This window comes from Lithobates pipiens, unplaced genomic scaffold (assembly GCF_037356315.1).
Source record: "Lithobates pipiens isolate NorthernLeopardFrog02 unplaced genomic scaffold, aLitPip1_a1.2 Scaffold_13, whole genome shotgun sequence".
NCBI classification, from domain to species: Eukaryota; Metazoa; Chordata; class Amphibia; order Anura; family Ranidae; genus Lithobates; species Lithobates pipiens.
In genome coordinates this window covers 406,433,240-406,455,187 of record NW_027507718.1, presented here as the reverse complement: position 1 = coordinate 406,455,187, position 21,948 = coordinate 406,433,240, and positions in this window count along the sequence as shown.

The window sequence follows — 21,948 nt, the reverse complement described above, 5'->3', positions numbered from 1 at the left end:
CAAAGTTGGACGAACAGTCCGCCCGTGTGTACGCGGCCTTAGTCTTTTATGGGATTGACTGTGTCAAGAGAAATTGGAGGGGTGGTAACAGCACCACACTCATATCCCAAAATGAAACATCCTGGATATATCGCCTTGACACCCTTGCCCCGAGGGGGTTGAATTTGGATATTGACCTTAATTGCTTTATAGCTAATCCATAAGGAATCTACCTTTGAAAAATATATTCCTTTTTTATATGAGTTTTTTTCTTCATATGTTGTTGGTATGGCATTTTTTGCTCGCTCCCATCTGCCATTATCCTAGGGAGAATATGGGACTTGATGCGAACCCAGTTGCTCAGGCCTGCATTCTTTGTGTAAAGTACACCCTGCATGTCTGGGCCCCTGCTATGACCATTGTTTCCCTATAACTTACAATTTTTTGGAGATTTATTTATTTTTTGGAGACTTATTTAAAAACTATCTTTAAGAAAACTATTTTGGGAAAAAATTTTCTCCTTAAGGGATAATTTTCTTTTTCTTTTTCTTTATTTTTCTAAGCCCCTATCCAGTTTCTATCCTCTGGTTCCTGCAAGTTTATAATCATAAATTTTTGCCATGTTAAATAATAACTTTTTGGGATATTTATCCTATAATATCCCTAAGAACAAATAAATAGCCTCTTTATTCTAGATTTCAGTACTAAACCTATAGTGTACCCCTTTAATATAACATTATGGCACAATTTATCACCATGGGGTGTCCCCATGTCATTGTGTCTTATTTATAACTTCCCTACTGGCCAGAGGGTTAAAATAAATAATTTTTTTATTTTTATTTTTATTTTATTTCATTTAAAGTTTTTTATCTACTAATCTAGTTTCCTGGGCATTTCTTACAAGATAACAGCTGTAGTTCATATTTATATAAATGTGTTTGCAATATGATTAATGGCCACTAGAGGGTTCCCTTCTCCCCCGGTTTTTTCTTCCCTTTACTTACCAATATATTACTACTTATAATTGGCACAATTACAACCATAACCTAACTTTTTTCTTTCCCTTATCTTGTTTATAGTGGTATATGGAAGAAAGTACCCTTATACCTACCGTTTATCTTGCATTATTGCCTACATTATATATATATATACAATCCACGTTTGGCTTTTTCCTCTAAAAATTATAAGGAGGGCCCTATATTACGTATTAATCATGTTAATGGACCGGGTAGGTGGGGATCCCTCAGTCAGCTGACTCATCCTCTGCCTCCTCCCAGCTTAGGGACGGCCCCTTTACTGAATATTAGGATGTGTGTGTGCGGTGGCGTGGTATCGTCGCTGAAGACGTCCTATGACGAAACGCGTCTGACGTACCACGCGCACCACTTCCAGGTTGACGAGCTGAGACGGAGCGCAAGGTGGAATGCACGCCGGCATTGCGTCCACACCTTCGCTCGGGTTTCTTTCCCTTGCTCGTTCACCGGCTTGCGGACCGTTAGGGTCTTTTACTAACTGGTGTATAGACCAACGGTGAGTGCCCCCTTCCCCCTAAGGTATCGCACTTTGGAGCTGAGCTGCGACCCCAGGGGTTGGGGCTATCTCACCAACGGGCTGCTCTGCTCTTATTATTGGTTATTGTTTACTTAGAGGGGGTATGCTAATACTCCTGCCCTGGTCTATTCTCACCATCACCCTGTAGCTATATATATATTTTTTAACATTTTTATTTTTTATATATACTTGTATTTAATTAATTTTTTTATTTTTTATTTGCTATTTTTATGGTATAGTTACCATTTTGGGATTGTGCCTTCTGCCGCACGATATAAACCATCTCCTGTGGGGACTTATGCCAGTTTATTGTTGTTTTTTTGATGTCCCAACCAATAAAGTTTTTTTTTTTAATTCAACTTTTTAAATCTTGGAATTACTGCACTATGAGACCCCTTCTATTTTTCTGAGGATATCCTGATACACTCTCCCATACACTGTGAAAGAAGACAAAGAAGGAAGGTCGGGTCCCCTCCTGGATACGCCTCCCTGTGGAGTAACCAGATTCTACACCGTGAACCAGACAGGCCTGCTTGCCCCATGTGGGTATAGAGATTCGGTGAGTGGGGAGCTGGGGGGTGAGCACGGAAGTCACCTGAATCTTATGTGTTTGAGCACCAGTCACCTTCAACTGCATCTGCTTGAAGATTTAAAGTTCACTTCTATTCTTGTTTTTGTGTTTTTATTTTTATTTTTATTTTTATTTTGATCCGGATTGCACTTTGTGTTTTTTGTTTTTGTCTGCGATTTTTCCTTTTGCCTCTGCCCTCTATAAGGACTACACTAACTGCTTTGATTTGTATAAGGACTGCACCAAATACCTCTATGAGGCTGCTTCATTGATCAACTTATGTATGGATTTATGGACTTTACGCATCAATTAATATACATATATTTACATATTTAATTTAATTTTATTTGATCAATTATGGTATTGTAATTTTTTGCATTTTTTTGCACTTATTTGGCACTTTTTTGTTCTTTTTAGCCATTTTTTGCTATTTTGCACACTTTGTTACCTTGCACTGTTGCACACATTTTTGCTATTTTGCACTTTAGCATTTTTGTATTTTTTGCATTTTTTGCACAATCTCAATAGTTATTGCACACTGGATACACATGCTTACCCGGATGATTTAATATCTGGATGCTTTAGTGCGTTTTACATGCATTTATGACCTTTTCATAGAGTCATTTGAAGACCCCCTAGCACTAACTGAACCAGTATTGTAGGTTTCCTTCCCTTCTGCAAGCAGCCATACTGGAGGTATATCTCCCTGTCATCCATTTTATCTTAGGGCGAGTATTATATATCACTATTACCTCCCTGTAGTCTGCTTTGCGTGGCCTTTCCTTACTTGCGCGTGTTGGGTATTTAACCACCACTTATCCTGGTGGCCAGTCTCTCCATTTCCCCCGCCGGGGGTACAAGGCGGCGTACATATATTTGATATATTTGTTATACTTCTTAACAATTTCTGGATATGGAGTTTATTAAGTTATGGTAGGTAGCGCCAGGGCCCCTTAATATAATAATTTTTTTACTAACAGCGGGAAGACGTCAACTGATATCTTCCCACAAGAGAGCCGCTGCCTACCCGTCATTTGACAATGTGGCGGTTGGGAGCGGGTTAAATTGACACTAAACTCTGCTTAAAAAACATTTTCAAGTATGTATTCATAGCTCTAAAACATACCTTCTATTGTTTTCAGCCTCCTCCAAATCTTACAATTTCTATTTCTTTGTTGCTCCTATTAGAGGATGTCTACATTAGCTTTCTATGGTCTCATTGTATGTAGGAACGTATCCACCCTCTATTGCTCGCTCACAAATAAGGATAACATTTGGTGTTACTTTAACCTATTCAGCTTGGCTGGTGGTATCCCTGTCCTGAAACTAGTACTATGGACTCCCTAAAGTCAAAAAGAACTTCTGCAATGTGAGACTTCACACAAAGGTACTTTGCATCGTGAACATTCCTGATAAGTGTGATTCAGCTTCTTATTGCGTAATGTTATATTCCTGGAAAGACAAATGTTCAAAGTGCATTCCAACTTAAAATATACAAAAATAAGTGTTTAGAGTCAATGTATTTCCTTTTCGTGTCTTGCTAAAAACAGGAAATGGCAAATAGTATTTTGAAGTGTTTCCTGGATCCAGCCAAAATAGCAACAGAAGTAGTTTTTTCTGCTTATTTATCTACCATTCTCTTTGGTCCCCTTTGCAATACATGTCAAGCAGCGACATTAGTAGGACTGAAAACCAAAATAAATAAATGTCCAGATTTTAGCTGTACTTTATCTGGTGCAGGTTAAATAATGGAAAGCCCAAATGAAGCCAAAATGTTTGTTTTTTCTGAGTTTGGGATAGAGCATTTAAAGGTATTTATTGTCCTGATGGGGAGATGCCTGCTCCTTCCTGTCCTGGTGACACCAATTCCCATCTTGGCACACTAAAAAGATTTTATTTTACTGCTGATTTAGTCTCCCTTGGAGAGCTTTCACCTCTCTTCTTGACCCATTCACAGAGCACAGAAAACGAGGGGAAATCTACCCAGCAGACAGCAATAACAATATCACAGAGGTGTTAACCCTTCCAGACTATGTTCAAAACTGAAAGAAAAAGTTCTGGTTGCAGTTAGGCTTTAAAGAAGCAGTTGCAGTTTATTATGGCTAAAAATATTTAAAGAAGAATTCCAGGTATGGATATTTTATACATATTTACACTGGTCCAGCTCGGACCAATGTACTTTAACTATACATATGTCATACCTGGCCTGGCAAGGACAAATATTTGGGTATGAGGCCATATGGGCCAAAGTTTAAGGTGACTGGGCCATGTCAGATAAAGTCCAGCCACACACTATAATCCAAACCAATACACAATGGGGGTTATTTACAAATGGCAAAATGTTGTTTCCTGGCATTTGCCTGGATCCTGAAATGTAACTGCTCCCCACCTAGCCCGCATACAGGCATCATTGCTCAATGGAGACATAGGGGTTGGTTTACTAAAAGTAAATAGGCTGTTCATCTTGTGAAAGAAGTTGCCCTTTATGAGATAAATTGCCCCAGAGATAAGTGAATGAGATGAAGCTCTGCTGACTTTCATCATCCAATTATATGTAGGTAAAAATCACTTGCAGCGTAAACAGCCTATCTGCCTTTAGTAAATCAGTCCCATAGGGGTTGATTTAGTAAAACTGGAGACTGCCATATCTGGTGCATCTGTGCATGTTAGCAAATTCGTTTCTAACTTCAGCTTGTTCAGTTAAGCTTAGACAAAAAAAAAACCTGCCAGCTGATTGGTTTCTATGCAAAGCTGCACCAGATTTTGCACTCTCCAGTTTTACTAAATCAACCTCATAATGCTTACAGTCGACTTGTTCTGTTAAGTATTAGCATACAGCTTCTGGAAGGTAGGGCAAGGGATGCCTGCTAGGCTGATCATATGCATTACAAGCTAATTGTACAATCTCCTTACAGTGATTGTAAACCCTCACCATGTAAAACAACCCATTCAGTTTAATAAAAGAATTAGGAAAAGGGGAGTGCGGAAATTTGGGACTTTAAATGAGGCCATAGCCTAGTAAGGCCATGCGCCTCCATCCATTTTTTTGTATTTCTCTATAGAAACATGATTAGAAATATTTAAACCATATACATAAATATACATATGATTGACAATATAGATTTTTACAACAGTAATTGCTGATAACAACATGATTATAAATGCGTACCTCAATTAAATACAAAAAACACCAACAATAGTAACAGACTAAACAATTAATAAAATGTAGCAAATGCATGACCTATGGCCTTCTTGATCCTCTCATTGGATAAAGGGTATATATGTAATAGTATTTTATAAGTAATGTTGAAACTAGGATAACAAAATACACAGCAGATGGTAGCTCGACACGTTTCGCGGCTTGGTGCCGCTCATCAGGAGAAAGCATGTGACTGGTCTGAAAGTAAAGAGTCATTTCCAATTATTCTTTGTAGCAAATGAGAAGAAAGGGGGTAAGAAAACCCACCTAACAGTCACTTACATATGGCCATGCAGTCATGAATGTGGTATCAAGGATCACCAGCCACCCCAAACAACAGTACGGGAGCTGAGGAGGCACATCAGGTGGCAACAGAGTCCACGTGGTATAACGCAAGCGGAAACCGAGGCATCCAGGAAGCTTCTAAAGTGGAAGTGTAGCAGCAAATGAGTGTTTGCCTAATGAAAAGTATAAATCACAGTATATAAGGGCTATGTGTAAGAACACAGAGTGAGAAATGGAAAGTGCATGATAAGAATACCGTGAATGGAGGAATAGAGGAACCACAATGGGAGAACAAATTAGAAAAAAAAGGAGAAAATCAGGAATAAAGAAAGAGGGGAGAGATCGGAAATAAAACCTGCTGATAAAAGCCTAGGGTGAGTATATGTGTAAGTAGATTGACAGGGGAGAGGGAGGACGGCCATAGTAACGGGTCGCCAGCCAAACCCCCGAAAACAGAATTGAGTGTCAAAACATCAAGAGCCAAATTGAAACGGTGATAAAAGTGAAAGTTATTTGGTGCCAAAAAAAGTCAAGATCCAAATCCACAAGGGATCGGTTGTGTGTGAGAGCTCTGACTGACCCATTCCCGCCAGTGCCGCCACCCATAAATACCCATATACCGCCACCAGAATGCCCCCAACGTCACACGCACGAGCTCCATGAGGGTGGGGGAGGCGTCCGCGTATGGGCGAATGAACACCCGGGGCTGGCTTCCACACCAACCACCCCATGCCTCGCGGAGATCGAACAAAGCCTGACGGAATAGCAGCACCAGCATAGTGACGGCGCACATCCAGCGGCGCAATGCATAAGTACCAGTGAAGACCATCAGAACTGCAGACATTACTGCTATTACTGTTACAAGGGCCATTATACTATTACTTCTAAGCCTGATTTCTCATTAGGGTAACAGTTATAGGCTGGCCAGGTACCATCATCTTCAGTGTGTCAGTATAATCTGTTAGGTGTATTTATCCTTTCAGGGGCTAGCATTATTTCTTTGAGAAAGTGTATATAACATACCGTTCATTTGCTAATATCTTATCCTGTGTTGGAGGAATTCCTCTGCTGAGTTGGCGCTGTTACCTAAAATGCAGTAGATCTATTACCTCCTTTTGTGACAATATCCCTTTAATTGGTTCAAGTAAATATTAGAACATAAATATTACTCTACAGTGGTACAAGGATGTTGGAACCCAAAGTGTTAGGTGGGTTGGAATGTTCAGCAGGTCATGGCAGTGCAGATGAGCAGGTAATTCAAAGCAGTCCCTTAGGGGGTCGTGCTACATGTGGGGTCTTGTCCAGGATGCTATTTGCAGCTGACCCTAGCGAACCTAGATGTAGCGCTGACATTTCTGTCAGGCAATGTTATTCTATGAGTGGTGTTATAATTTGGTATCTGGCACCATCTAGTGGCCAATACTGGACATGGACTTTGATTATTTCCCTTTCCAGAGTATTAACAATATAACAGGAAGTGATTGTTGTTTAAATTTTTTTGTTTTGACCTACCTACCCAGAATGCCAGGTGACCTAACCATGATCACCCTGTACTGAACTGCATGCTGGGTAGGCTATAAACGGACCTGTGCAGCCATTTTCTCTTCCTTCTGGAAGCGTGGCCTGCCTACAAGGACCTGTGAGGAGGTCTCCAGAGAGCGCAGCATACAACCACTGTGGAGCTGAGCAATTAGAGACTCTGCCTTTCATCTGATCGCTGGAAAGACTGTGTGACCGGATCGGGAAGGATCCAGAGACACCTGTCATGGCCATCGGAGGGTCCCGGTACATCTTTTCAGAGCGGTGTGATGAAATCAGCCAGATAGACGCAAGACTGAGTGCACCGGAGCGGAGCTGTTCCATTCTTCAGATCCAGTTTGGTGAGGGGGCTGCTGCCCACAGTTTCTTAACGCACTTTCATACACTTAGTACTTTAACACAGTGTTGCTGGGACCTGTAGTTCCACAGAAGAGAACTTAATATAAGACAAACTTATATGTACAAACTGTTGTGAGTATTCACTGTACTGTTGCACTACGTGAAGCAGTGCAGTTGCTGTAATCACTGTTATACTTGTTCTGGTGACACCTTTAAGTCTATGCTATATATATACTTCAGTAAACTTAATCTGTTATTTACTTATGAAACAGTGAGTTTGTGTTATTACAAGAATGGAACTCGAAGTGTCAGAGGTGAGTGTAGCTCCAGGTGTCTGGGATGGCCAATGGGAAAACAAACAGCTTTGCAGCTCCCAAGGGAGTAGTGCGCTACATGGAGGTCCCACCAAGCTTTCTCAGCTGGAATGCCCGAATAGACCAGGAGAGGGGTCAAGAGCTGAGGAAGTCATGGACCCAGATAGAGAGTCCGAACCAGAGGATTGGAGATGGTTCCTGAATTGGTCCCCACCCGGGACTTGTACCAAACAGGAAGAAGAGTGCCCATCCGCTTGACGAATGTAACAGATCAGCCAATAACATTGAGGGCCCGGATGCTAATGGGACAAGTCAGCGCGGCCAATCCAAATGAGATGAAGAGTGAGGGAGGTGGTTGGGGTCTGACGAAGGAGCTGCAGCACTGCACAGAGAACCTGCCTCCTGCTTGGAAGGAAAGGACGAAGACCCAGTTGAAGAGGTGGGAGAAGTTATTAGCTCAGAATGATTTAGATGTGGGATGTGCAAAGAGTGCTAAGCACACGATTCGCCTCCAGGAGGACAAGCCCTTCTGTGAAAGATCCTACAGAGTACTGCTTAGTGACCTGGAACACCTAAGAGAACAACTGGCTAAGTTGAAGAGGTCAGGGATAATCCAGGAATCCAGGAGTCATTATGCCTCCCCTATCGTTGTAGTGAGGAAGAAGAATGGGTCTCTCCGCATGTGCATTGACTATCGCACTTTGAATCGACACACTGTCCCCAATTAGTATACCACCCCCCCCTTTGAAGATGCATTGCAGTGCCTCACTGGAGCCAAGTGGTTCAGCATGTTGGACCTGAAGAGTGGATATTACCAAATTCCCATGCACCCAGAAGATCAGGAAAAGACCGCATTTATATGTCCATTAGGCCAAAAATTCAGCCAAATGCCTCAGGATCTGTCAGGGGCACCTGCCACATTCCAACGCCTCATGGAAAGGATGGTCGGAGACATGAATCTCGGGGAGGTCCTTGTGTATTTGGACGATATCATCGTGTTTGGAAAGACCTTTGAAGAACATGAGACTTGACTGGAGAAGGTGTTCTCCCGACTTACGAAGAAGGGTTGAAGCTGTCGTTAGAAAAGTGTCAGTTCTACCGGACTTCGGTCACATACCTGGGGCATGTAGTCTCGGCAGGAGGAGTTGCTACTGACCCGTAGAAGTTGGAGACTGTCATCAACTGGCCCGCCCAAGAACAGTAACGGAGTTGAGATCCTTCTTGGGCTTCTGTTCTTACTACTGGAGGTTCGTGGAGAATTTTGCAACTATTGCCGACCCCTCAATGAGCTACTGCACAAGGTCACGGGAGAAGACAGAGAACAAGGGACAAAGGCGAAGCGGAGCGGCACTCGAAAGAAAGGAGAGTCTGTACAGGACCAGTAGACCCATTCATGTGGAGAGGCGTTCAAGAGACTAAAAAATAACCTGACAGAATCTCCAGTGTTGGCCTATGCTGATCCCAGTCTACCTTATGAGCTACATGTAGATGCAAGTGGAGATGGCCTAGGAGGAGTGCTGTATCAACATCAGGCGGGAAAGTTGAGACCCATAGCCTATGTGAGTAGGAGCCTTACCCCCTCGGAAAAGAACTACTACAAGTTACACGACTATTTGTACGGAGCCGAGTTCACTATCAAAACAGGCAACAACCCTTTCACTTACTTTTGACTACAGCCAAGTTGGATGAAACCAGAGAGAGGTGGATAGCAGCATTGGCTGGGTTCCGATTCAGTCTGAAATACAGGCCTGGGGTTGAAAACAGAGATTCAGATGCCCTGTCTCGAAGGCCACACGGACAAGAAGAAGAACCAGTGGAATGGGCCTGTGTGACTGAAGGAGTGTGAGCTCTGTGCCAGGGTCTGGACAAGAAAATAAGTGGGGAAGTGACTGCAGAATTCCTAGGGGTTCATCCATTGGGCATCCCTAGAGGATATTGTGGGCTGGCACAAGTGAGGGGAGAAGGTTTGCTGCGACTGTCGAAAGTAGACCTGAGAAGGGACCAAGTGGAAGACGCAGTGGGCACGCCTTGAAGAGCCAGAACCCTGAGTTGCTAAAGAGAAGTTGAGATCCCAGAAGCAAAAATCTTACACAAGGAATGGAATCGACTGAAACTCAAGGATGGAGTACTGTACCAAAGTTGCCTCACAGAGAATAACAAAGGTGGCAATTGTTCCTCCCAGAGAAACACTGGGCTACTGTCTTAGCCTCTCTGCACGATGAACACGGTCATTTAGGAGCAGAAACAACTTTTCGGCTGATTAGGGATAGATTCTACTGGCCCAATATGCGAAGAGAAGTGGAAAGCTCTGTCACTCTTGTCTCACGTGCATTCAGAGAAAGCCTTTGCCACAGAGGGCAGCCCCTATGGGTTTTTTTGTAGAGTCAAGAGCCTTTGGAGTTGGTGTGCATTGACTTTCTGTGCTTGGAGCCTGATATAGGTGGAAGAAGCAACATTCTAGTTGTGACTGATCACTTGTGACTGATCACTCCACCAAAGATCAGAAAGCCAGCACAGTGACCAAGGTGCTTGTGGAGAAGTTCTTCATACACTATGGGTTGCCAGTGAGGATCCACTCAGACTAAGGCCGGGACTTCGACAGCCAGCTAGTACGCCAACTGTGTACTCTCCTGGGTATAAAGAAATCCCGCACTATACCTTATTACCCCCAAGGTGACCCTCAACTGGAGCATTTCAATAGGACCCTGCTGAACATGCTAGGGACCCTGGCACCAGACAAGAAGCAATACTGGGGAAACCACATCATAACACTAGTTCACACATACAATTGCACTGAGAGCGATGTCACTGGGTATTCCCCATATCGCTTGATGTTCGGAAGAGAAGCCAGACTCCCTGTTGATTTGGCTTTTGGTAAATCTCTGGATGATGTTCCCCTTACCTCACATAAAGGGTACATGAATCGACTGAGGAAGAACCTGAGACAAGCGTATGAGCAGGCAGTAGAGCATGCTACTGTCAGAGAGTCCAGGAACAAGCGGAACTTCGACGACAGGAGAGTAAAAATTCAAGCTACAGCCAGGAGATCGAGTATTGTCAAAGAATCTGGGCACAAGTTGGAGGACAGATGGAAGTTGCAGCCTTGTGTATGTAAGCGTGTTCCTGGACTGCCATTGTATCAGATCCGACCAGAAGGGCCAAAGAAGATGTGGCATAGAAATCATCTGTTGCCACTGTCTGATGCAGTGCGAATTCCAGAGGTTTCTCAGGCTGTCCTCTGAAAGATTAACCCTGGCTTTTACCCATTCGAGAAAGAACATAGCAAGGGAAATCAACAAAAGTGACGAGTCTGAAAACTACTATGAGTATTCAGGGTACTCAAGTTTGAGATCATCGCTGGAGAAGAGAGATATGGGAGCAGTCAATGATGTGGTGTCTCTGTCTACGGAGTTCTGGCCGGAGGAAGAAGGAGAAGTGACGGATGTGAGACCTGAGACAATTGACTCTGTAGTGCAGATTGGAGATTTAATAGACTTTCTTGGAGAAGTACTGTCCACCTCGGAGAATGAGGAGCGGAAACAGACTTCTGAAATCAGAATTCAGGATTTGTCAATCAGTACCAACACTCAAGTAAGAGAGCCGGATGCGGTGGAAGACTCAATCAGGCAGGAGGAGAGTTCCTCGACTATAAAGTTGAGATGGAAAGTGCACCCACCCCAAAGACTCACGTATGACAGGTTAGGGGAAAGTTCTGAAGAACCAGTTCCTACAGTTCACAGATCTGACCCAGGGGCAACACCTCCTACTGTCAGTTGGGTAGGGGGTGAATCTACCTTAACCTCTGACACTGCAGGGTGGGACACGGCAATTGCCCTGGCCTTATCAGAAATTGGTTGTGAGCTTACACCTGATATATACAAGTTAATTAGTGAGAGCCCAGAAGTATGTAATTATTTGTCTGCATTCAAATATAACTTATCTCATGTTCTAAGTAAACTTCAATTTTATCTTTGGGGACCAAAGATATAAAGTAGGGGGAGTGTGTAGCGCTGACATTTCTGTCAGGCAATGTTATTCTATGAGCAGTGTTATAATTTGGTATCTGGCACCATCTAGTGGCCAATACTGGACATGGACTCTGATTATTTCCCTTTCCAGGGTATTAACAATATAACAGGAAGTGACTGTTTACATTTTTTTTGTTTTGACCTACCTACCCAGAATGCCAGGTGACCTAACCATGATCACCCTGTACTGAACTGCATGCTGGGTAGGCTATAGAAAGACCCGTGCGGCCACTTTCTCTTTATTCTGGACGTGTGGCCTGCCTATAAGGACCTGTGAGGAGGTCTCCAGAGAGCACGGCATACAAGCACTGTGGAGTGGAGCAATTAGACTCTGCCTTTCATCTGATTGCTGGAAAGACTGTGTGACCGGATCAGGAAGGATCCAGAGACACCTGTCGGAGCCATCGGAGGGTCTCGGTTCATCTTGCAGAGCGGAGCGGTGTGATGGAGTCGGCCGTATAGATGCAAGACTGAGTGCAGCAGAGCTGTTCCATTCTTCAGATCCAGTTTGGTGAGAGGGCTGCTGCCCACAGTTTCTTAACTCACTTTTATACACCTAGTACTTTAACACAGTGTTGCTGGGACCTGAAGTACCACAGAAGAGAACTTAACCACTACAATACAGGGCACTTTCACCCCCTTCCTTCCCAGCCCAATTTTCAGCTTTCAGCGCTCTAACGCTTTCAGTGACAATTGCGCGGTCATGCTACACTGTACCCAAATGAAATTGTTATCATTTTGTTCGCACAAATAGAGCTTTATTTTGGTGTTATTTATTCACGACTCCGTTTTTTTTTTTTGCGATATAAGCGCAAAAATAGCGGAAATTTGGAAAAAAAACAATATTTTCTTTTTTCTATTTGAAAAGAAATCCAATAAAATCAAATTTTGTCATAAATTTAAGCCAAAATGTATTCTGCTACATGTTTTTGGTAAAAAAAATTCCGTTAAGTGTATAATAATTGGTTTGTGTGATCACGGACATATGTACGCAAATGATCATGTACATATGTGTGCAGGTGATCACGTACATATGTGTGCAGATAATCATTGGGACATGTGATTTTAGTGGGACATATGTGGGGGACATGTTTTTATTATTAGGGACATGTGTTTTTATTATTTGGGGACATGTATGTTTTGGGGACATGTGTGTTTTGGGGACATATGTGGGGACTGTGTTTGTACTGTGTGGTGTGTTGTGTGTTTACACTACACTGATGATCAGTGAGTAAAAAGCTGTAAAAAGCAGCCCATACTCACTGATCATCAGCCGGCTGCAGCGTTCTGCTCTCCTCTCCTCAGCGGTGACTTCCGTGTGAGGAGAGGAGAGCCGATTGCCTAGCAACCGGCTGTTTGTTTACATCACATGACGGCCGTGATTGGACACGGCCGTCATGTGATCAGGAGGGCCAATCACAGAGCCCTCCTGCCGATCTGAGATGTGCCGTGTCCGGGTGACACGAGCACATCGGGATCGCGCCGCTGCGCGGGCGCGCGCGCGCGCGCGATCCCGCTACTCCTGAATGACGTTCCTGAACGTCCTATCAGGAGTAGACGGCTCCCACCCGGCCGTATATATGCATCGGCCGGGTGGGAAGTGGTTAATAAAAGACTGAGTTTAAGCAGGCCTCAAGCCTATTCTTCACTGTACTTTGACACTGTGTTATCCAAAGCTAATTACACCGGAGGCAGTTACAGGTGTGCCACTCTACAGGATTTGTTCTACCATTCACCTCACATTAACCCTTGCTTGTTCCACTGTTGGATTACAATTGTTACAACACAAATAGCAGAAGAAAGAAGACTAATAGACTGCATCTTTCATCGCAAGGCCTTGCATCCTATTAAAGTAGGGGGAGCTCCCTAGTGATGGTGTTGTACTATATTCATCTCTTTGCATTTTTGTATTCACCAGAGTGTGTTGGTAGTGGGAAGGTACCCAGAGTAAGGTGTAGTCACTCTGAGCACTAGTCCCAATTGGAGACACACTCACAGGGCTCATCCAAGACAAACTTATATGTACAAACTGTTGTGAGTATTTACTGTACTGCTGCACTACGTTGGTGGAGCAGTGCAGTTGCTGTAATCACTGTTATACTTGTTCTGGTGAAACCTTTAAGTCTATGCTGTATATATTCTTCAGTAAACTTAATCTGTTATTTGCTTATAAAACAGTAAGTTTGTGTTATTACAAGAATGGAACCCGTAGTGTCAGAGGTGAGGGTAGCTCCAGGTGTCTGGGGTGGCCAGTGGCAAAACGAACACCTTTACAGCTCCCAAGGGAGTAATGCGCTACATAGAAAAGAGCCAAAATCTGCCTGGGAGGTCGCTTCAATGGCCGTGGTTGCTTGGGGCAAACATCATGGAGTTCTAACAGAGAAAAGTACGGTTCTGGAGATCTTGGGAAATGAGCACACAGAGAGAGAGAGCAGAAGGTGGCTGAGAGCCCTGGCACCAGGACACCGGGCCTACATTGTGGAAACAGAAGCCACTTGGATCAAGTCAGGGCACTAATAGAATGGCAGGAGTAAGTGCCTGCGTGCTTTCAGGAGGAAGAGCTACGTCTGACTGAAGGAGTGACTGCAAGAGTGTTCCCACTCAAGATGGAAAGAGAACAGACCGAGAAGCAGACCTCCACAAAAACTCAAGAGAAGGTTTCTGTACCTGTGGGAGCCGACTTGCAAGGGGCCAGTGCTCCTCCTCTCTCTTTCTAAATGGATATGAGCTGATTAGTCGATAACTTGGTGAAGAATGGATCTGGAAATTCCAATCACAGCTCTCGACAACTAGGTTTTTCTCAGGGCAATTGCCAACCCCTGTGGGAGAACATGAGTTTCAGACATGGATGAGTCAGGCTCTGCAAGCCATGGAAGAGCGGAGTGCTCCAAAGGCTGTGAAATGACAATGGCTTAGTGAGAGCCTTCAAGGCCTGGCAGCTGATGTGATCCGTAATTTGAAGATGGGCAAGAAGACTTGCATTGCTATGGACTACATAGATGCCCTGTGTGCTGTATTTGGGAGGGTTGAAACTACTCCTGACCTGATGTATAAATTCAACAACACTCACCAACACAAGGGAGAGAGTCTGTTCAAATACATCTCCCGAGTAGACAGGAAACATAGATGTGGCCTCTAAGACAGTAGTAGTAATATAAATATATATATATATATATATATATATATATATATATATATGTATATATATATAAATTTGTACCATCATCCAGAATTTGAGAGATATATAGAACAGAAGCTTGATCCCCAACCAAGCTACCTTAGAGGACAAAGATTGGACTATTGCGGTACAAGAGAAATCAGCATAGATATGAACAATTGTATAGAAAATTATATAAAAGTTTATTAACCACTTCCCGACCAGCGCACGACGATGTACGTCGACAGAATGGCACGGGCAGGCATATTGGCATACAGGTACGTCCAATATTCAATGCCGCCCTGCCATCGGGAGCGCGGCGCCAGCGGCGCGCTCCCGCGCTGGTCGGGACCCCCGTGAGTCAGGTCGCGGGACCCGCGGACTCGATCACCGCGGGCATCCCCGCGATCGTCTCACGGAGCTGCCGAATGGAGGAAATGCCGTGTAAACAGCATTTTTCCATTCTGCCTAGCAACTAGTGACGCTGATCTCTGCTCCATGTGATTGGAGCAGAGATCAGTGTTCACTAAATGAAAGCCCAACCCCCCCACAGTTAGTAACACAGCCCTAGGAACACTTAACCCCTACACTGCCACCCACTGGTTAACCCCTTCACTGCCAGTGTCATTTACACAGGAATCACTGCATTTATATAGCAGTGATTACTGTAAAAATGACAATGGTCCCAAAAATGTGTCAAAAATGTCCGATGGGTCCCCCACAATGTCGCAGTCACAATAAAAATCGCTGATCGCCGCCATTACTAGTAAAAAAAAAAAATTATAAAAAATTATTAATAAAAATGCTATAAAACTATCCGTATTTTGTAAACGCTATAACTTTTGCGCAAACAAATCAATAATCGCTTATTGCGATTTTTTTTACCAAAAATATGTAGAAGAATACGTATCGGCCTAAACTGAGGGAAAAAATGTTTTTTTATATATTTTTGGGGGATATTTATTATAACAAAAAGTTAAAAATAATGTGTTTTTTTCAAAATTGTCGCTCTATTTTTGTTTATAGCGCAAAAAATAAAAACCGCAGGGGTGATCAAATACCACCAAAAGAAAGCTCTATTTGTGGGAAAAAAAGGACGTCAATTTTGTTTGGGAGCCACGTCGCACGACCGCGCAATTGTCAGTTAAAGCGACGCAGTGCCGAATCGCAAAAAGTGGTCTGGTCTTTGACCAGAAAAATGGTCCGGTCTGCAAGTGGTTAATACATATTTAATACAAGGCAAATAACCAAAAACAGATGAAAAGCATGGTAACAATCCATGAGTATCACCAAGATAATGGCCCCCAATGGGAGAAGATCACAATGGGACAGTTGATCACGGATAGCGTCTCAACTAGTTTTGCGGACTATGGCCGCTTCATCAGGAGAATATCTGCAATTCGATTAACAAATGATCAAAAACATAACAATTGACCTAATAACAACAGTACATAAAATCAATACAACATATACATGGGGAAAGAGTAGAGTTGCTTACCAGTACCCGGCATACCCAGAGTACAGGACATCACCAGAGGGTTCCCCTGCGCTCTTTCCCCATGTATTTGTTGTATTGATTTTATGTACTGTTGTTATTATTTGGTCAATTGTTATGTTTTTTGATCATTTGTTAATCAAATTGCAGATATTCTCCTGATGAAGCTGCCATAACTAGTTGAGACGCTATCCGTGATCAACTATCCCATTGTGATCTTCTCCTATTAGGGACCATTATCTTGGTGATACTCATGGATTGTTACCATGGTTTTAATCTGTCTTTGGTTATTTGCCTTGTATTAAATATGTATTTATAAACTTTTATAGAATTTTCTATACAATTGTTTATATCTATACTGATTTCACTTATACCGCAATAGTCCAATCGCCTTTGTCCTCTAAGGTAGCTTAGTTTGGGACTAAGCTTCCGTTCTATATATCTCCCAAGTAGACAGGATGCTGCATCAAATTATTCTCAAGAGGGATACTGACCCTAAAGATGTTGACCAGAAGGAGAGCATAAGTCACCAGTCACCTCTAATCATTCAATACCTAAACGAGCGACAGAATTAAAATCCGCAGAGAAGGGCAGGCAGGGGCAGGAAATCAATGCACACCTTGCTGAATGAGTGGTTAGACCAACTCCACCACCTCCAAAGAGGTTGGTTAGGACCCAAACTATAGAGTCACCCGTGAGAAACCTACCCAAGAACTTAGTGGGGCCTTCCCCCATAGTATCAATACAGGTAGAGGGCATCTGTCCGAGTTTCAGTTCAGCTTGAAATATCGACCGGGAGTGGGAAACAGAGATGTTGACACTCTTTCCCGAAGACCTTACTCCATCCAGGCTGGGCAGAAGAGTTTGGTTCATTTGCCTCTCGAAGGAGTACAGGCTGTGTGTCAGGGAGTAGAGTATAAGCACAGAGGAGCCATAGAGGCCAGAGCTGTGGAAGTCACCACTGAGGGAGTACAAATTACTACTGTAATTTGACCCAAGTATGCAGCCAAGAACTACCTCAGCTGACTAAAGAGGATATGAAACAAGATCAATGGGAAGATCCATTAGGACGTCTGATAAGAAAAACATAGTCCACCAACGACCCTCAAATATTAGCGAATAGCCCCATCGAGGGGGCCAAGGTAATTTATAGAGAATGGGAGTGAATGAAGCTGGAAGAGGGGATCATTGAAGAGGTCCCTCTGAAGAAGCAGAAGGCACTCCATGATTACCATGGTCACTTAGGTCCAGATAGAATTTTCAAGCTGGTCAGGGATCGATTTTACTGGCCATCCATGAGAACAGAGGTTGAAAGTTCCTGCCGCTCTTGTGTCAGGTGCATCCAGAGAAAAACTTTACCAGGCAGGGCAGCCCCAATGGGCCATCTACAGAGTCAAGGGCCAATGGAGTTGGTGTACATTAATTTCTTATGCCTGTAACCTGATCTGAGTGGAAGGAGTAATGCCCTGCTTGTGACAGATAATTTCACCCGATATGCACAAGCTTTCCCCACTAGGGATCAACAAGTTAGTACCGTAGCCAAGACTCTAGTGGAGAAGTTCTTCATTCATTACGGGTTGCCTCAGTGCCTACATTCGGATCAAGGTCAGGACTTGGAGAGCAAACTGATCAGAAGACTATGTAAACTCTTAAACATAAAGAAATCCAGGACCATCTCCAAGGGGATCCACAACCTGAGCGTTTCAACCGTACTTCCTCTTACAGATTAATGTTCGGGAGAGAAGCTTGCCTACCTGTGGATCCGGCTTTCGAAAACATCACTAGATCACACCTCCAAAGCTTCTTATAGGGGACATATCCACAGACTCCAGAAGAATTATAAAGAGGCTTATGAGAAAGCTAAGGAGGCCTCTACCATCAGAGAAAAAAGAAACAAGAAAAACTTTGACCTTAGAGTGAGGGTTCAGGATTTGCAACCTGGGGGGTGTTGTTGCACAAGGGGGTGCCAGGAAAACATAAGCTGGCTGATTGATGGCGTTCCCAACCCTACATTGTTTGCAAATGACTACCTGGACTTCCTATGTATCAGATACGGCCTGAAGAGAAGACTGGCCCTCTTAAGCCTCGGCATCAAAACCATTTGCTGCCCATATCAGAGGCTGTTCAAGTACCCTCAACCCCTTGCTTAGAGGCATATCAGTCCCGAACGTTGAGGCCTAGGGCCAGGAAAACTTGTCCACCCGAACGTTGAGGCCTAGGGCCAGGAAAACTTGTTTCAGCCGCACTCCCGGAGGTGGAAAGTGATGATAAGGAATTAACTCTTGATTGGTTGTGGGTTCTTCCTTTGGAAGATGATTCAATCGTCTCTCATACTGGAGAAGGAGGCTGTCAAAGGATAGGTTCCCATTTGCCTGACACTGAGGTATCAGATTCTCACTCACCTAGGAGAGATGAGGAAGTCAAGCTGGAACCCCATGAAGTGTCTAGTGCGACTGATGCTCTCATCCCTCCTACCAGCATCACATGGAGAGAGGCAATCCCTGAACTGGGATTAGAGCCTGAAGTAGAACCTGAGTCTGAAGTAGAACCTGAGCCGGAAGCTGGATGCAGTTTTTTGGAAGCAGAACAGGAACCACCGGAAAACATCCATTCCAGGTTAAGACAGAGGATATGCCTTCCAAAAAGACTGACTTACGATACTCTTGGATAAAATTCTGACAAACTTATACCCACTGCTCAACATTCCAGTCAAGCACTTGCCTCCTTTACCTAATCTTTAGTAAAGGATGACCTTGATCCACCTTCTGACACTACTGGGTGGGCCACTAACTTGTTATTGGCCCATCATAAAATTAATATGACTTCTCCTGTTGATGTATATAATTTTCTATTATTATAATGACCCTTCATTAGGTCAGTTATTAGCTGTTGCAACTTTTAGTTTGTTAGATGATTAATTATTTAGCTCTCATGATACAATAAAGTGATTCCACAGGTTGTGTTCTGTCTTTAGGGACCAAAGACTTTCAAGTGAAAAAACTCGCCACCGCCCTCATCTATAGCTGGCTTTAGCAGTAAGCGGCATTGGAAGGCTGAATCAGATAACAACAAGGCCTGGGAAATGGGAAAACTACTGACTACGAGGTCCACAAAGATCCTTTTAAGGACTGGTATAGGTGTACAATATATAGGGTGCCGGTGCATTGCTGTGCTGGTGATTGCAGTTGTCTTTTGTCAGTGTAGGGACAGGACGCTGTGTGGAGCAGGGACAGTCAGTTTAATCACTAGCTAGCTATTACTACTAGGTCCACAAAGGTCCTTTTAAGGACTGGTATAGGTGTACAATGTATAGGGTGCTGGTGCATTGCTGTGCTGGTGATTGCAGCTGTCTTTTGTCAGTGTAGGGACAGGACGCTGTGTGGAGCAGGGACAGTCAGTTTAATCACTAGCTACCTATTACTACTAGGTCCACAAAGGTCCTTTTAAGGACTGGTATAGGTGTACAATATATATAGGGTGCTGGTGTCAGTGCTCTCTATCACGGTGCTAGTGTCAGTGCTCTATAACATGGTACTGGTGTCAGTGCACTCTATCGCGGTGCTAGTGTCAGTGCTCTATATCACGGTGCTGGTGGCAGTGCACTCTATCGCGGTGCTGGTGTCAGTGCTCTATATCACGGTGCTGGTGTCAGTGCTCTCTATCACGATGCTGGTGTCAGTGCTCTATATCACGGTGCTGGTGTCAGTGCTCTATATCACGGTGCTGGTGTCAGTGCACTCTATCATGGTGCTGGCGTCAGTGCACTCTATCACGGTGCTGGTGTCAGTGCTCTATATCACGGTACTGGTGTCAGTGCTCTCTATCACGGTGCTGGTGTCAGTGCTCTATATCACGGTGCTGGTGTCAGTGCTCTATATCACAGTGCTGGTGCCAGTGCTCTCTATCACGTTGCTGGTGTCAGTGCTCTCACGGTGCTGGTGTCAGTGCACTCTATCACAGCGCTGGTGTAAGTGCTCTCTATCACGGTGCTGGTGTCAGTGCTCTCTATCACGGTGCTGGTGTCAGTGCTCTATATCATGGTGCTGGTATCAGTGCTCTCTATCACGGTGCTGGTGTCAGTGCTCTATATCACGGTGCTGGTGTCAGTGCTCTATATCATGGTGCTGGTGTCAGTGCTCTCTATCACGGTGCTGGTGTCAGTGCACTCTATCACAGTGCTGGTGTCAGTGCTCTATATCACGGTGCTGGTGTCAGTGCACTCTATCACGGTGCTGGTGTCAGAGCACTCTATCACGGTGCTGGAGTCAGTGCTCTATATCACGGTGCTGGTGTCAGTGCACTCTATCACGGTGCTGGTGTCAGTGCTCTATAACATGGTACTGGTGTCAGTGCACTCTATCGCGGTGCTGGTGTCAGTGCTCTATATCACGGTGCTGGTGTCAGTGCTCTCTATCACGATGCTGGTGTCAGTGCTCTATATCACGGTGCTGGTGTCAGTGCTCTATATCACGGTGCTGGTGTCAGTGCACTCTATCATGGTGCTGGTGTCAGTGCACTCTATCACGGTGCTGGTGTCAGTGCTCTATATCACGGTACTGGTGTCAGTGCTCTCTATCACGGTGCTGGTGTCAGTGCTCTATATCACGGTGCTGGTGTCAGTGCTCTATATCACAGTGCTGGTGCCAGTGCTCTCTATCACGGTGCTGGTGTCAGTGCTCTCACGGTGCTGGTGTCAGTGCACTCTATCACAGCGCTGGTGTAAGTGCTCTCTATCACGGTGCTGGTGTCAGTGCTCTCTATCACGGTGCTGGTGTCAGTGCTCTATATCATGGTGCTGGTATCAGTGCTCTCTATCACGGTGCTGGTGTCAGTGCTCTATATCACGGTGCTGGTGTCAGTGCTCTATATCATGGTGCTGGTGTCAGTGCTCTCTATCACGGTGCTGGTGTCAGTGCACTCTATCACAGTGCTGGTGTCAGTGCTCTATATCACGGTGCTGGTGTCAGTGCACTCTATCACGGTGCTGGTGTCAGAGCACTCTATCACGGTGCTGGAGTCAGTGCTCTATATCACGGTGCTGGTGTCAGTGCACTCTATCACGGTGCTGGTGTCAGTGCACTCTATCACAGCGCTGGTGTAAGTGCTCTCTATCACGGTGCTGGTGTCAGTGCTCTCTATCACGGTGCTGGTGTCAGTGCTCTATATCATGGTGCTGGTATCAGTGCTCTCTATCACGGTGCTGGTGTCAGTGCTCTATATCACGGTGCTGGTGTCAGTGCTCTATATCATGGTGCTGGTGTCAGTGCTCTCTATCACGGTGCTGGTGTCAGTGCACTCTATCACAGTGCTGGTGTCAGTGCTCTATATCATGGTGCTGGTGTCAGTGCACTCTATCACGGTGCTGGTGTCAGAGCACTCTATCACGGTGCTGGAGTCAGTGCTCTATATCACGGTGCTGGTGTCAGTGCACTCTATCACGGTGCTGGTGTCAGTGCTCTCTATCACGGTGCTGGTGTCAGTGCACTCTATC